Here is a 17,579-nt window from a genome sequence, read left to right on the forward strand (position 1 = left end):
GCAAGCATGTTCTTTTGGCACCACATCTGACTTCACCCACCAAAAACTATTCCAATGGTACAGGAGCACTTAGAGTCAAAAGTGATGGGGCCGTGAAAGTTGCTTACAGCTGAGTTAGCTACAGCATTAATTTAAGTTGATTCTCAAAAGAAAATTCGTGCTTTCTCGTGGCGAGAAGCCCATCAAGAAGAAGCGGAGGAAACGATCTGTCATAGTCTTTTATTCAGAACACAGTAATTAAGGTCTGAAAGATGTCCTTATCTAAAGACATAATGTGTTCAGACAGAGTTAACTGTTTAAACAATATCCCTTTGCCAGCCATATTTTAAAATGACACTCTCACTAGGAACTCTAGCTTATGAAATCTGACAATCGTTGGATGGAAAACATTTGCTGCTTCTTATCTCAGGTTACAGTTGTTCAAACATGCGAATATACAGATCTGCCTTAGACTACTTGTCCGTCTAGACTAGCATTTTCAGCTGTGATGAGTAGCAGCTTTTCAGGATCTTAGGCAGAGAATTTATCCCATCGCCTGGAGATGCCAGAGACTGAACTTACAAGGATAGAAAGTTCATCATCATCATCATCATCATCATGACATATATGCTGTCATGCTCATGTTTTGAAACTGTCCTGCACTAGGTCTCACTGGGAAAAAGCTGAGTCATTGGTTCAAATAACCTTTTCCTTGTGTGCCTGAGTCTTGGGCCATATCCACACCACATATTTAAAGCACTCTAATACCACTTTAACAGTAATGAAAAACCCTGGGAACTGTAGTTAAGGGTGCTGACTTCACCAAGCTACATTTCTCAGAACTGAGAAACATAGTCAGCACACTTCACCAATGAACCGTGTAAGGTGCTTTCTTCCTGTAAAATTGCTTGAGAATCCTCCTCCTCCACCTGTTGGGCTTTCCTGAATTAAGAACCAACACTCTGAATTTTTCAAGCTTTGCCTCAAGGGGCCATCCTTTGAGTTTGTACATACTTGTTTGAATGTGATAAAACCAAATATATTAGTTATTACCAATGTTGTTTTTAAGGGGGGAAAAGGTGACAGTACTGCATACCCTGGAGTACCCCCAGAAAGAAAGCTCACTGGGAAACATTTGGTCTGGAGATATATATTTTTTAATCCCAAGGGTAAAAGTGGCTCTACGCTGCCATGCCCACATGGGAAGGCCCAAAGCCCACTCACCGTAACCCCAATACAGACCCAGAGCTACATCTGAATGGTCATTGGAGGTCTGAGAAGACGTACCAGTTGAAGAGGAGGAATCACCATCTCTGTGCCTCTTGGCCCTGCTTTTGGAGTGATGACTCCTTTGCCGCTTGCCACCAGATGAAGGGACTCTAGGCACCGGGAGATCCTCCTCTGAAGACTGGGTGCTGAGCGCCTTCCTCAAAGGAGTCGACCGAACCTGCACAGAACTAAAAACATGTGAGGAGCTTGGCTGTGGATAAGATCCCCCCCCCACATGCTGTGCAAACTGAGGCCCTGAACTCCAAGGCCCCGGGGGTGCTGACTGCGAACAAGGCAGTCCAGACTGGAAGGCCCGTGACATCATGGTACGCATACTCCTAGGACGACCCCTATGGCTAGCTGGGATTGGGATCCTGGAAGGCTGAAATTGGGAGAGCAAGGCACCAGAAGGGTCATAAGCCTCGCTCCCTTTGCTCACATCTGAAGGACCATGAGCCTCGAAAACAGTGGAAGATGTGGAGGGGCCGAGCTGAGAATCAGGCTGCCTCCAAAACTGCTGAGCCAAAGACTCACGCTCCGTATTAAACCTTGACATAACTGCAGGGTCTGAACCAATATCAGCCATGATTGCACCCAAGCAATCCAGCGTGTGCTGAGGAACCGCTGGGGCAGGCGCTGAGACGGGCCTCTAATCACTCTTTTAGAAGGGAGAGCAGGACTGGGATTCCTCTTAATAGGCATCTCGATCCCTTCTTTACTAAACGGGGAGGGGGGGTTACTGAAATGTACACACAATAATAAAAGCACCCTGGGATCAAGATGGCGCTCCCGCCAAAACAAGGTGGCGCTCCTGCCAAATTAGCTGGGACTAAAACCTCCCCCAAATAAAAAAGGAGGATAAAATGGCAATCGAGCTAACCGGGTGTGTGTGAGTTCTCAGCCTTAGGAAATTCCCCACCAGCCCCCAAGCAGAACGGTAACAGAAAATTAGTCAATTGCTCAGAGAGGGAACTCTCAAAGATGCCCAAAGCGATCGGCTGGACAAAACAGCCCAGACAACAAAACACACATATCGCCCAATAAATTCAAAGTCCCAAAGCTGTGGCCGCAGCCGGAACCGAGAACAAAAAAGCCGCTGCGCAAAGAGCCCAAAGAGAAAATTAAGTGGGCAGCGGCAAGCTCCGCAAACCAGGAGCACTCAGGGGGCAAAAGCCCCATGGGGCGAAAACCCCTCTAGGGGGAAGGGAAGGGAATGGAAAGGAAAGGAAGGGAATAATTAACCAAGGAGGGAAATAACACAATTGGGAGGAATTAAAGGGAAAGAAGGGATAATGGATAGAAATCACCAGGACGATCCATCGAAGGTAAATCTCTCTTGGCTGCACAGAGGACACACTTTTAGCTTGTTCCGAATGCACACACCGAAAGAGGAAGCTCTGGGTCACATGCATGGGTATATATATAGATCCCTTGATCCTTTTGGACTGCACCCCATTGGCCACATTGAACCCAGCATTGAGGTACCTACCAATCGGATGTTGTGGCCGACCAATCTTACCCATCCAGGTCTCACCGCAACACGTGCCCTCTTTTAGGGAGGACACGATCTGTGATGCACATTAGGCACCACTGTGAAAGAGATGTAGGCTGAGCTCCACATTTCGATAAGGATGGGGGGGGGGGAACCCTCCAGGGTTTATGACTGTTCTTTGTGTTTTAGATTGGGCTGCTATCTGCTCCATTTTGCTTGGCTAAACATAAAACACATCCATGCTGAGGGAAGCTTAGAATTCTGTGGGACAAATGAAGGACAGGCTGTACCCTTTTGTAAAAGACCTGGCTATACTTAATGGTATTATTCATGCAGAATAATGACTACTCTTGTGATACGGGGGGGGGGGGGAGTCAAGGATGGAGAAGTGCCCATTTAAAGCACAAGTAGAGAAGTCAAAATAGCCGCATGAACGGTGATTTACCAATGGTCAGCTATTGTCATAGGAAGAATTTTAAATTGCACCAGTAGCAATGTGGGCTTCTGAGAATAGGCTTTGAAATCGTTGTTTTTACCACCTACTCAGTGGCTGCAAGGTTTCTGTGAAGAGTCTCTTCTCTTATTTAATTGTCCAGAAACTGGAAAGAAGAGGCATGAAATCTTTCTCTGATTTACAGCTGTGTAAGTAGCTATAGCATTCTGTCATGGATGCAGAGGAAAAAGATGTCCAGAGAGCTGGCAATGTGACCTTTGCTCTTGGTGTGATCCACACACACACACACACACACACACACACACACACACACACACGCCTTCGAATTCTCAGCTATGGTTGTGCATGAGGGTGAATAAAATTTTTCTTTTCCTGCACCACAGGTTTTGATTAGTGGAACTGTTCTGGATGATTTACAATGTGAATAATGTTGCCTGTTTGCATCTGCTGGCAGAGTCAAGTGTTTCTCGCTGTGAAGAAATTTCAAATTACTTTTCAAATAAGATCACTCAAATCCAGGCTGACATGCTTGTCCCTGTATTAGCAAATTCATGACTTTTTATTGTTTTGTTAAAGCTTCGGCACCGCGCTGCTCATGCGATGGGGTGGGGTGGGGGTTTCTGAAGCAATTTAAGCAACAACAGCAACAATAAAAACACCCTTCAGTGCAATTTTATCTTAACTTACAATATAGCTTTATTAGATGCAATCGGTGCAGATTGTGGTGGATGTGTTGCTCCTAGAAAATGAGAAATGTAAAAAAAGTATTAAATGACTACACATTGAAGTTCATGTACTTTTCCACATCTGCAGGGCACTCTCTTTAAAATTGCGGACTGGTCTGTGAATATAACACACAGGGTGTGTGTATAATGAGGACAAACTCCGCTCCAACCTCATCTAATGAAATCTTGTTGCATATCCTGGATCTTTTGAGATTGTAAGCCCACAAACTCCAATGAGACTTGGGGACATTGCAATAAGGAGTAGGGTTGCCAAACTCAATAGAGGACAGGACTTCTGTGCTTTAATTGCCCTGCTCTCTTTTGAGTCTGGAAACCTTAAAGAGAAACCAGCAGACCCTTTGTTTAATTTCCAAGCAAAGGGTCTGCTGGTCCTGTCCTCTATTGAGTCTGGCAACCCTAATAAGGAGCCGCAAGTTGTCTCTTCACTGCTCTGCTCACTGCATGTGCTGGTTGGGAGCACCATGAGAATACATAGTTTTTCTTATGGTAGTGTGTTTTTCCACATATGTAAGTTCCCGCATCTATAAAGTTCCAGGGTGCTCGACGAATGTAGTGCTTCATGTGTGACCCAACACCCTGTTGTGGCCCATGAGCTCTCCTGGCGATGCCTCAGGACTCGCAACGTCCACAGCAGGGCTTTTTTTTTTCAGATGGAACTCACCGGAACTCAGTTATGGCACCTCTCAGGTGGGCGCCATTGCTATTCTAAGAGGAAAAAGGAGGTGTTCATGGTAAGTTCCAGCACCTCTTTTTCTAGAAAAATAGCATTGATCCGCAGTGTTGCTGTGCAGAGGGGCTACAGCACAACAAAAGCAGGACAAAAAGAAACCAGAACATTTGTGGCATAAAATGTTACGTGATTTCATCAGGAAGTCGCATGATACGTACTGACTGGACATGAAGCAGTGTGACTGCCTGAAAACTTTTGTAGGTGTGAACAGTATTGAAAGCGCAATTGGGTATGACTGTACCCAATAGAATCATGAGCACAGATGATCATGAATGCAGAAAAAAAATGGATTTCTGGAAGAGCCCATTCTGTTTTGGGTGTGTGGCTGTCTCTCTGTAGCTGCAGGGTGTGTGTGTGTGTGTGTTGTGTGTGTGTTGCAGGAAGAACAGACTGGTTGGAGGGTGATAATTGAGAAGGTCAGTCAGAGAGTACATTCTAAGTCATAGCTCAGTCAGAGAGCACAAGCGAATGCTATGCATGCAAATGTTCCCAGGTTCACTTCCCAGTATCTCTAGGCAAGGCTGAGAAAAAAGACTACAGTCTATAGGACTTGCCAGTCACTATAGACTCTAAGGCAGGCATCCCCAAACTCGACCCTCCAGATGTTTTGGGACTACAACTCCCATCAACCCTAGCTAACAGGACCAGTGGTCAGGGATGATGGGAATTGTAGTCACAAAACATCGAGTTTGGGGATGCCTGCTCTAAGGAGCTAGAGTGGCCATTGGTCTGACTCTGCATGAGGCGGCTTCCGATGTTGCAGTTGTGGAGCATTCCACATGACAAACTGCCGGTGGTATTTTTCTAGAAAATGAGGTGCCGGAACTCACCATGAACACCTCCCTCATTCTCTTAGAATGGCAATGGCACCCACCTGAGAGATGCCACAAATGAGTTGCGGCGAGTTCTGGCCGAAAAAAACCCCCCTGCTAGCTGCAATAAGTTGTTTAGAGTTTATTCGAGAACTTAAATGCCTTTGAGAATGACATTTGTTGTGTTCTGGTAGGCCATGTCGGAACGAGGGTTTTTAGGGCTTCATTGTGCTCATCCAGAACACTGACTCCCCACCAAATAGCCCAGCATAGCATCACGCCAAACCCTTTGGGACCATCCTTGTCTTTCATAGCTGCATCTCTCAACATCCATAATTGTGGGCCCTGCTGTCTGGGGCTGATGGGAGTTAGAATCATAGAAATGTAGAGTTGGAAGGGGCCACGAGGGGCATCTTTTGCTCAATATAGGGCTTGAACCCACAACCTTGAGATGAAGAGTTTACCAGCTGAGCTGTGCTGGAGTCCCACAACATCTGAAGGGCTATGGGGGTCTTCTCTACTGCCTTATTCACTTACATAGAGACCTCTGTTTCCTGCTTGTTGCTCAGCCTAGCGGGTAGTCAGTTTGCTTAGATGTCCCTCTCCCAAACCGTCAAGAAGCGTTATTAAGTATTTTTTTCTTCTTTATCGCTGCCTGTGAATAAAAATGCAATATCTGAACGTAGGACATGTTTTGAACAATCCCTCCATAAAATATAGTTAATTTATTACAATAGACCTTGTTTATTAAAATAATGTAGTGATTTTATTTCTCCATTCTTGGTATCTCAGTACCTGATATTATCCTAGTACAGTTTCCATGGAAACAGCATACACTGTTCCTTTTGCTTGACCTCAAGTTCAAGCCCTGCTGTTGCTGTTGAAATGCCAAGAAACACCTACACTTTATTATTATTATTAAAAACAAAAGTTATATATGCAAAAAGTTATATATATAAACACACACACAATTCATGATTTGCATTATCAGACAGAATAATATTTTATTTTTTTGATAAGGGATTGAGAAATTAACTGTTTCAACAATTTTAGCAGCACACCACATTTGGTTTGTCAAATTACTTACATTTGGATGGAATCATTATCTATTAACGCTCTCGCGTTACGTGTTTCGTTTCTTAGATGTTTGATTAGGCTGAGAAAATCTTGCTGTTTTAACAAATACATCTTAGAAAGTATAAAGTTGATGTGTTCCTAAATATGCACCAAGTTGTGTGGATCAGAGGCAGAGAGGGTAATGGGATTCTACCTGAACAAAATTACACTGGAAAAAATTGTTAAGCATTCAGGACATTTTGTTAAGAGCACCAGTTGCCCAGAATTGTGAAAATATCAGGAAATACTGACTATATCTCTGGAATGGAATGCAATATAGAATATAGAAATTGTGCTCTGGTTTTGAATCTTGCTTCTCTTGCTTTGGATGAGACTAACATTGTTAGGGTTGGTTAATGACAATTTTCTCACTGCCAAGCATGTTATGGGTGAACATGTAGACACTTAAAAATGAGGTCCTTTCTATATGTCAAGCAGATTTTGTGTATGTGCCAGTTGGCCAGCTGATTTTCGAAATTGTGGGGAGTTTTACATATAGTTTATAATTGAATGAGATGCACATGCACAAAACTGTTTGACTCACCTAAAGTAGCTCCTTGAATCCCAGCCATAACAATAGATGGATAGCCCAACTCTATGAGCTGTTGTGAAGATACAGATTTATTCTTGAAGCAGAGAAAGACTATGGCAACTTATGAGAAGGCCAAACTAGACGTGACACTATTCATGCAAATATAGGGTTGCCATATTTCAAAAAGTGAAAACCCAGATATAAAAGTTGTTGAGCTTTATTTGCAAAATCTCAAAAAAAAGTTAAATTTTTGAGCTATTTTTAAGGAAATTTGCCAAAATCAACACTTCTGACATTGGTTGCCATACGTCTGGATTTTCCTGGACATTTAAGCGATTTCAGCCTGGACACTGCTCCCAATGGCCGAATCCTGGCTATGTCCGGAAAATTCCGGACGTATGGCGACCCTATGCAAATAGCAATGGTGTTCATGGTGTTTGATCTAGAGAAAATACTAGGTGTGGGAGTTGCGATCTGGTTTAGGACTTTGGCGTGGGAATGGGTTTTGTGGGTGGGGCACTTTTAGCAGTCCTGCTCTACACCTGATTGTTTGCATTGGGAGACAAGTTTCCACTGGCTTCAGTGGAATTTTTCTTCCCAATGCAGTGCAAATAACAGGTGTGTGCAAGGGGAGGAGGGAGATGTGATCTGGACTGGGACTGAAGTGGGAGCCGCTCTGATCCCAATCTGAATTGAAAAGAACATGGCATGTCGGATTAGATGTGAATGCAAAGTGCAGATAAATATCAGATAGAAATGACTTTCTTTAAAAGGACTGATAAAGGCCTTTTTCGTGTAAATCTAAATTCCTGGGGTGTAGTGAATTGTATTTGTTGTTGTTTAGTCGTTTAGTCGTGTCCGACTCTTCGTGACCCCATGGACCACAGCACGCCAGGCACTCCTGTCCTGCACCGCCCCCCGCAGCCCGGTCAAACTCACGTTCGTAGCCTCGAGAACACTGTCCAACCATCTCGTCCTCTGTCGTCCCCTTCTCCTAGTGCCCTCAATCTTTCCCAACATCAGAGTCTTTCCCAAGGATTCTTCTCTTCTCATGAGGTGGCCAAAGTATTGGAGCCTCAGCTTCACGATCTGTCCTTCCAGGGAGCACTCAGGGCTGATTTCCTTAAGAATTGATAGGTTTGATCTTCTAGCAGTCCATGGGACTCTCAAGAGTCTCCTCCAGCACCATAATTCAAAAGCATCAATTATTCGGCGATCAGCCTTCTTTATGGTCCAGCTCTCACTTCCATACATCACTACTGGGAAAACCATAGCTTTAACTATACGGACCTTTGTCGGCAAGGTGATGTCTCTGCTTTTTAAGATGCTGTCTAGGTTTGTCATTGCTTTTCTCCCAAGAAGCAGGCGTCTTTTAAGTGAATTGTATAGGATGGTATAAAACAGAAAAATAGAAGCAAACTGAAACAGCAGAAAGAAGTCAAAAGCCCAGAAGAACAAGGAGGAAAAGCTTTATGGGTACAAAGTATGCAAATGTATGACAATGAAAAAGTACAAATCTCCTACTGAGCAGGAAATTAGAGCAAATAAAAGTTGACAAGGTGGAAGAGGAACTGCTTAATAGCTGCTGTTGTAGCTGTCACTAAAAAGATTATTGCTAATGTGTGCTAAATACCTTGACAATAAATTAGAAGAGGGAAGTCTGGGCAAAGTTGAACACGTTGAAAGTGTTCAGGTTGCAGAGTGTTTACAAGTACACTTTGCTGAAAGAGCAACAAGTGCTCTGGAGAGCAGCTGGTTTAACCTTGAAAGTATTAATAAAGGTAGTCATGGCTTTAAAAAATGATGTTTTTTTGCAGAAGACTGGTATTAGCATGACTGCCCATTATGTGTGTACACTGTGTACTTATAGTATAGCTATTGTCTCTGATAAACAAGTTTATAATATTATAAACAAGGTTTATTGTTATAATAAACAGCTCAGGACCGCAATACCTCAAGGACCGCCTCTTTCCATATGAACCTACCCAGACCCTGAGATAATCTTCTGAGCTCCTTCTTCGTGTGCCTCCTCCATGAGAGGTCTGGAGGTTGGCAATATGACAACTTGCCTTTTTTTTTTTGCATTGGCTCCCCCCTTGTGGAATGCTCTTCCCAGGGAAGTTCGGTTGACACCTTCATTATACACCTTTAGGTGCCAGGCAAAAACATTCCTTTTAACCCAGCCTTTGGCTGATTAAAATGTGTTCTTAAAAAGAAGAAGAGTATTTGTGTTTTTATATTGTGATTTTATGTTAAGAACAGACCTGAGACATGTGGGTATAGGGCGGTATACAAATTTCAATAATAATAATAATAATAATAATAATAATAATAATAATAATAGCCTTCAATATTGCCTTTTAAAAAATCTACAGTGATGCAACAGAGTTTGGAGGAAATTCAAATTCCGTGTACATACAGGCACAAGAAAGTTTGAAAATCAAGTCAAGTCTTGCCAACATTTTTTTTGAGGGGGCATTTATATCCCTCCTTCCCCAAGAGGTGCCGGAACTGAGTTCCGGCCGAAAAAAAGCCCTGGTGATAACTGTTTTATCTTCCATTTTGTCCTGAGAATCCTCCATATTTAGATTTTGTCTCTCTGAGGGAGGTTTGTAGGGGATTGAAAATGTTAAGTGGACATATTGTCTTCTTCTAGCATGTGTGAGATGAATTTCTTGCCCTTTTCTAAAGATTTGGATTATAATTTAATGACCTGTTCTGAGCCCAGGGAAAAGATATTATCTTTGGCCAGAGGACAGAAGGCAACTAACTCTTACAAAAGGTTAATCTATTTAATAATGGATTCTTGGCTCTTTTGTTTAACAGCGTGGATTCATCTGATGGAAGCTTAGCCTTGGAAGCTTGTAGCATATAAAAAGAGTTGTTCTGAGCATGTGCAGAATCATTTATCCATATTATTACTTTGCACATATTCTGTCACTACATTAGGGAGGCAGGAATTCCAGGTGTGGAAGCATGATTTCTAGGCAAGCTTGGAAGCGAAACATCTCTCTCTTTAGAAATCAGTTGATCCAGTATAATTACAGTTCCCAAGGAATGGGCTGGAATACATAGGCTGTTGCTAGAGCAATGTTTTTCCTGATGGACTTCCAGTCTAGTTTAGTTGTGCTAGTTTGTCTATTGCAGAGCTTTCCAAACTGTGTGTTGCAACACGTTAGTATGTTGCAGTATGTAGGTGTGTTGTGCGAATGCTCCCTGAGCTCCTCCTGGGTCTGGAGAGGAGTAACCTCCAGTTTGCTAGTAAAACTGAGTTACTGTGTCACAAAATGATGCAAGTCTAAAAAGTGTGTCACTAACATGAAAAGTTTGGAAAGCTCTGGTCTACTGCCTTGCATGAATCAGTGCTTTGTGTGCAGTTTAATAGACTACATGGCTGTGTAATCTCAGGGCCAATGGGGCAACTCATTGAACCCAACTCAAAGTTTATTGTTGTGACAACGCTGCATTTTGAGTGTTCGAATGTGACTTGGTTATTATGTTTAACTAATTAATTCCCATAGAACTTCGCTAACATTTCCCAGATGCAACAAAGTTGTTGGGGTAGTCGAAGCCACCAAATGAGTCCCACTAGTGCGATAGGACTTCCCGTATCTCCTCCCCTGTGCCCTCCCCAAATCTGCTCAAAAGGGTTGGGAGAACCCTAGAGAGCACAAAGGGGGAGGAAAGGGGAGATTGTTCCATATGGCAGCTGATGTGCTGGTGGCACAATTGCCTTAGTATGATCCCACCCATTGCTTAAGTTAATGTCAGATTTATTTATTTTTGGTGCTGTTTATATCCAACAGACTCTTCTTTCAAAATGTGTATGATCGTGATTCTTCTTCTAAAAGAATAACCAGTTATTATTTCCTCTGAAGGCAGGAGAAAAGTTGAACCTTTCTGCTAGAACTTTAGTAAACGTTTGTGTGTGTGTGTGTGTGTGTGTGTGTGTGTGTGTGTGTGTGTGTGTGAACTTATTGCAAAAACTTCTGCAAAATGAGACCAGAGTGGGGTCTCCCCCTCCAACTCTAAGAGCTGCTGCTCCCATACAAGCATAAATCATTCATGGGTCCCATCTTTTTAATTTCAAGATTATCCCTTGGCCCTTTATCAAGAAATCTCATTTGCAATCATGCCTTCGACCACACACTTTGAGCAAGTATCTAAGTTCATGGCCAGGTCTGAATCTCTCTCTTTCCCCCCCAAAGAGGTCACAGTTAATTCTGAACCCTTCAGAAGGTGTGAGAAAGACTTCAGATGCTGCTTTTAAATATGCATTACTTTGCAGTTCATCTTACCATATCTCATCTACTATAATCTCACCCAATTTAGTCGAGAGGTGGGCCTAAACTCTGCAGAAGTTCAGATCTGAATTCCTAGGTTCAGATCTTGTGTTTTCTTAGGCGCCCCTGGAGTTACTTGCTGTGCGCCAGAGCTACGGTAATCCTATCCCAACTTCCTTTAAGTTTGCTTCCCCATTAAACTTCCTTTCCAGCTCATGAATAAAAATACTCAACATCCCCAACTGTGCTAGGGAACGCACTGCTGCCACTGTCTTTACATCTTCAAACTGGTTACATATTCTAAAACTTTTCTTTCTTCTTCTAATACATTTTTAATCCACGTTGGGACCATACATTTTACCTTTCAGCAATCCTCTAAGAATTTTTTGAAACACAACAAGAGAGGAATGTTTTGTTTTAAACTGAGCTCACCCCAAAACCTTGCAAGTTTGGACCTTGTTTTTCTGTAATACTCCTGGAGTTACTTTTTGGCTGCCCCATTCATTTTATGGTAGCTGTAGATGCAGCAGAAATTTGCAGACAGACTTTCTCCTTCCATCAAAACCCATCAGAAAGCATTATTTGAATTTTTTTTCAGGCCAAGCTATATGTTAAGTCTGCTAATTTCCCCCCCCCCCTGTACATAGCAGTCACATGAAAATCTGAGCAAAAAAAAAAGGGTCTGTCCAAAGGCATTATACAATCATCACCCGAGGCCCTTCTTCATGCCCTTCCTCTGTGAGAGGGTGGCAGATATGAAAATAAATAAGTCACTTGTTCATAGATGCCCTGGGCACCAAATGAGAGACGGTGGGGTTAGGATAATGCACCTGCTGCATCTCCTGAAGGCCACATCTGGGAAGGTTTTGAAAATATTTCTACCAAAGCATTGTAATAGGAATGAGACAATAAATGGAAGCACATCGTTCTTGCTAAACTCTGTGCGATGTTCACTGTGACTGACTCATTATGTGCAGTTCCATGGCTGAAAAGGGATTAGTGCTCCTATGCAACTCTTCCTTGGACTTCAAGTGGGGCAGAGCTTTACCCATCTTTCCGCAGGGCCTGCAAGACAGAGGCTATTCTGCCAGGCCTTTGGTTGGGGTCCAGTCTGACTCCCGCTCTCTCCTTATAAGAACTTGCATGAAAGTGCCCCCCCCAACCTTTCTCACAGGCTCATATAAGATCAGTATAAACAGTTAGGCCTGGTGAGCATTTAAGGTCCTCATTCCTACTTTGCGGGTTGTCATCTAACTGGATTTCACTTTGATTCTGACTTTTTAAAGATGTATTTTAATTGATTGCTTGATTTTATGGTAATGTGTCCTATATTTGACGTTAGCCGCTCTGAGCCCAGTTTTGGCCGGGAAGGGCGGGGAATGAACGAACGAACAAACAAACAAACAAACAAACAATACCCCAGCTTTCGACTGCCAGTCCTCAAAAGCAAATTCAAACTGTCCCTCTCAGCAGGAATGATTGACTAATGCACAAGGGTGTGGGTGTGGGTGATCTCCCAGATCATTTCATTCCCAGTCTCAGTAGAAAAACCGATTGGGATGCAATTATTCTTGCAGCCCAAGGAGTGATGAAATACATGGAACAGGAAGCCATAGCAGTCTCATGTAACATGATGCTTTCCTGCTTAATGTATCTTGTGTGTGTCTCGCGGCTTTGCTGATTTGTGTAGCAGCTCCAGCTGTTTATAGTGCCACATCATCTACAGGATCTGAACTATAAAACGTCGATTTAAATAATCCAATGGTTGCCTCCTTATATCTTCCCAAGCAACTTGCAGAATGATCTGCATTATCCCCCCCCTTTGAAACCTGTTTTGTCTCCAAAAGCAGGGACTTTTAAAAAGGAAGGCGGGGTGGTGGTGGACCCCAGAACTGCATTATCACTCCCACTTGCAAAAGGGTGTTGGAATTTTAGGCTTCTTTGAGACTTAAATGTGCCTCCTGCCTTTGCTCTAATTAGTAGCAATCAGGAAGGCTAGTTGGGGGGACACCTGGTGTCTCAGCATCTTGAAGTGTTGCCTGATGGCTACAGACGTTGCCATATGTTCCCTGTGAAATATTGCCATAATCTCTAGCAACAGGAATCGCTGATAGGAGATGAAAGATGGTTTCTTCCCTTCGTCCTGCTCTGTTTTTCAACATTTGCAAGGAGCCTGTTGATCAACTTAATTTCCTTTCCGCTGGGAAAGGAAGCCCGGTGCTATAAAACTACTTCAGCTTCCCACAGCTCAGACCATTGGGAGCTTGGTGAGCAGGATGGATGAAAGCCCTTTGCAAAAGAATCAGGCAGCGCCTGGACCATACAAAAGAGTCCCCTGGAAGCCAACAGAAGCTGGCCACATGCGGCTTTAGTATGCATGCAACCACGGATATAACCATCCAGCTGAAAACAGCTGCAATTGAATCACTGATCCACACTGTGCTTTTGGAAGACAAATAATTCCAGGCTGGTAGGACCTGATCCATCTGTTTGGGGTTTGTCCTTAGTCATGAAAAACATCTCTGGTGAATGGTCTTCATCAGTATACAATTTTGTCAAGTGTCCAACAGTGTGTGTGTGTGTGTGTGAGTGAGTGAGTGAGTGAGAGTGAGTATATATATAATGTTATTATATTTTGTAAGTTTCACATAGACATTCCAATACATAATAATTTTTTCTTTACTTTTGTCGACTTCCCACCCCATTTTCATGGTGTTTTTTTATTCCGCCCCTTTGCTGCCTCCTTCTTTTATATCATAACCACAGTACAATAATATTTCATTCTTTCTGCTGCTCATAGTTCAAATCCTGCCTGCGAATTCATCACATTATAACATTCCCTTAAATAGTCCGAAAAAGGCTTCCGTTCTTCCATAAAGCAGTCATCATTAAGTTCTCTTATTTTAGCCGTTAACTTTTCTGCTTCAGCACAGTCCATCACTCTACTTAAACATTCTTCTTTGGGGGGAACTTCTTCATCTTTCCATTTCTGTGCATAAAGAATTCTAGCTGCTGTAGTTGGGGTGGGGGACAATTTCTGTCCCTATAATCCCTGGAAGAACACCAGTACTTGGTTTATAAAGGCTTTTGTTGGCTAGCTGTCAGGAGCTAGCTGTGTGCTGGAAAGTTCATATGGACTGAAGCTTGGGTTTGGTTGATCTTCACAGTTAGAAAGCAAATATTGCTCAGAGACAGCATTGCATACAATCATGTACATTTGCACAATAACATATATGTCTATTGTTATTGTTGTTGTTGTTGTTTAGTCGTTTAGTCGTGTCCGACTCTTCGTGACCCCATACAGTAGTTACAAATGAAAATACATGTTGCAAACAGATTCCTGAACATTGTGGAACTTTTCTGGAAACAGTTTTGTTTTGTTTTTAGGTGAGAGACACTTCAGGCAAAACTTTACCACTCCGCAATTAACATTCAGGAGATATTCCAGGGACCGCAGGGACCATCAACTGCCCATTGTTGCAAGGAATTTGAGTAGATGCTGTCAAAGGTATGGTGCGCAGGAGGGCCCTGCTGATGCAAAAATTAGATTCCCCAACATTCTCCTTCGAACATGACAGGAATTTGAATAAACAAATGTGCCTGGCCCCGGCCCATCTCTTTTGGCCCCAAGACAGTGGCTTGCAGCAGCGATGGCCAGTGTGTGTCCTCACAATACCATTGGACTCCAACTCCCATCAGCCCCAACCAGCATTGCTAATGTTAAGGGATGAAGGAAGCTGTACTCCAACAACATCTGGAGGGCATCCTGTTGGCTACTCTAGGCTTATAGGGACAGCGTGAATATGCTTTGCTATGCCACAGCAAGCCTAGGTTTGACTTAGTGTATCATCTGAACCCAGGCTCATGGTTAAGCTCTCTGCCTGCTGTGAGCTGTAAGCAAGAGTAGCCTTGGCTGGGTATTACCTTAAGTCAGCATGGCCTGAGAGCAGGATGGACTAAGAGGAACACACCTGCACATTTGTTTAGTCCTGGAAAGCCATAGTTTGTTATGTGAACCGGGCCAATATTTGTGAAGTCCTTTGAGCATGTAGGCCACATATTACATAAATAGGAATCATTGTTATTAATAAAGTAAAACCTTTTTTAGTCCATTAGGAGAAATACAATAATTAATTGGGGGTTTTCAGAACCCAATTTTTGTCTTCTGTGGTTCTCTAATACAAGGCTTTTTGACTTCATAATGAATTAGAGAATGTTATTGCTGTTATTCTGAAAGAAACAACTGATTTTACAGCCTATTCATTGCTTTTGTAAGTTGTGCTGTTTTAAAACAGGCATTTTCCTCTTTCGTCCCCCCCCCGCCCTTTCCAGCTTTACATGAACAGCTCAAGCTGTTAAACTGTATGCCGGTGATTGATCTCTTTAATAAAAAGGCAGTTCCTTAGTAAGGAAAGTGATAAACAAATGGACTTGTTTGTCCAGTGCTTTAGAGATTATGGTAACTCTGGGGCATCGGTTCTGTCTTAACCGATAAGTTAGATGAAAGACATCAATTCCAACTTCCATATCCAGAAGGGAGACTGCTCTCTATGAACGGGGTGGATTATGGGGTGCATTTCTGAAAGTGTGTTAATAGTTGTTGTTTTTTAAAGGATTTGGAAGTAAGGAAAAAAATGATATTTCTGATGATTTCTTCAATATGCAACTAAACCTTTGAGCAATTATGACACCCTTGAATGAGCCAGATGCTATCGTGTTTTACTGCAGTATGATTGCAGGGGTGGCGTAAGGACAGACCATGCTTGTGTGCGTATTGTAGCTTAGAGTCCAAACTGGGTCATTGGCTGACCCCTGTTCAGCGGACAGCCCTCTAGCTGAAGGGGTGCATTGTTTAAAGATAAGGAATCATACGAAGGGAAGGCAGGGGCCTTGAAGCTGCCCACCAGCAATTAGCACCTGAATTGCAGACTGAGCAGGCATGTAGGTCTGCTCACAATATTTTCCACTGTGGTGAAATTTTCATAGTAATTTTATAGATCGGCATCTCTCTCTCTCTCTCTCTCATCTCGTATATATATTGAGATGCCTTTTTTTTTTGTAACCTGTAAGTGTACACTTTGGTGCATGGCTGAAACATCCCCTTCCTTCCTTCCTTCCTTCCTTCCTTCCTTCCTTCCTTCCTTCCTTCCTTTTTTACTGCTCCTTTCCCCTTCGGTTCTGCTCACTGCAGTGATGTAAATGGAGATGCTTCCATAATCTCCGCATTAAATGTCAGAAACACAAAGCACATATTTCTCTGGCTGTTTGCTACAAAAAAACCATTTTCTTGCTAAGGTAATGCCTGTTTCCATGGTACACACCACATTGTCCTTCAGAACCGCTTGATTAAGACACACACTACATACTTCGTGAATGTGGTCGCATTTTATAGCACTCCAAAGGAAAGCTACGGCAAATTGTCGTTATAGTTCTTCAACTTGTAATGCTTTTTTCATTATATGATGTGTTGAAAGATTACTGCTGGCTCTGTTTGGCAGTGCCAGGGGAATGTAGCAAAACATGCTTCGCTCTGCTGTTATGTGGTCTTGCAACCCTCTCATTTCTGTCGCATCGTAAACATTGTCTCTGTGTTTTCTTATGGGCTCTAAGCTGGAGTCTATGTTTGCAAGAATGCTTTTTTTTGTAAACTCCAAAGTCAATGAGCAGGGAAGATGTCAGTCTTATGTTGTCTGTTGCTGTGAAAAGTTGCAGAAGTTGCTGCAGAATGTGGTAGAATTGGGCTTGCTTACCTTTTGCTGAAGAGGAAATGGGTAATGTGCTTGTTTTGCCCTTTAAGGCCCATCACAGTTTGGGACCAAAGAATGTGAAGGATTGCTTCTTCATATGTATGCCTACCTGAACTGTAAAGTTATCATCCAAGGCCCTTCTGTGGGTGGCCCTGCCAGGTGGGGTGCAGCAGGTTTCTGCTTGAAAGGGTCTTTTCGGTAGTGGCTCCTTGGTTGTTGAATATGCTCCTCAGCAAGGCTCCTCAGCAATATGCTCACTCAGCAAGGCCTACTTCAATGTCTTCTTTTGCACCAAAGTCCTTCCTTGTGCACACCTTTTAAAATCATAGAATTGTAGAGTTTGAAGGGCCCCAAACCCTACTATGCAGGAATCTCAGCTAGTGATGGCCATCCAACCTCTGCTTAAAAACCTCCAATGA

This window comes from Zootoca vivipara, chromosome 7, assembly GCF_963506605.1.
Source record: "Zootoca vivipara chromosome 7, rZooViv1.1, whole genome shotgun sequence".
Classification (NCBI taxonomy): domain Eukaryota; kingdom Metazoa; phylum Chordata; class Lepidosauria; order Squamata; family Lacertidae; genus Zootoca; species Zootoca vivipara.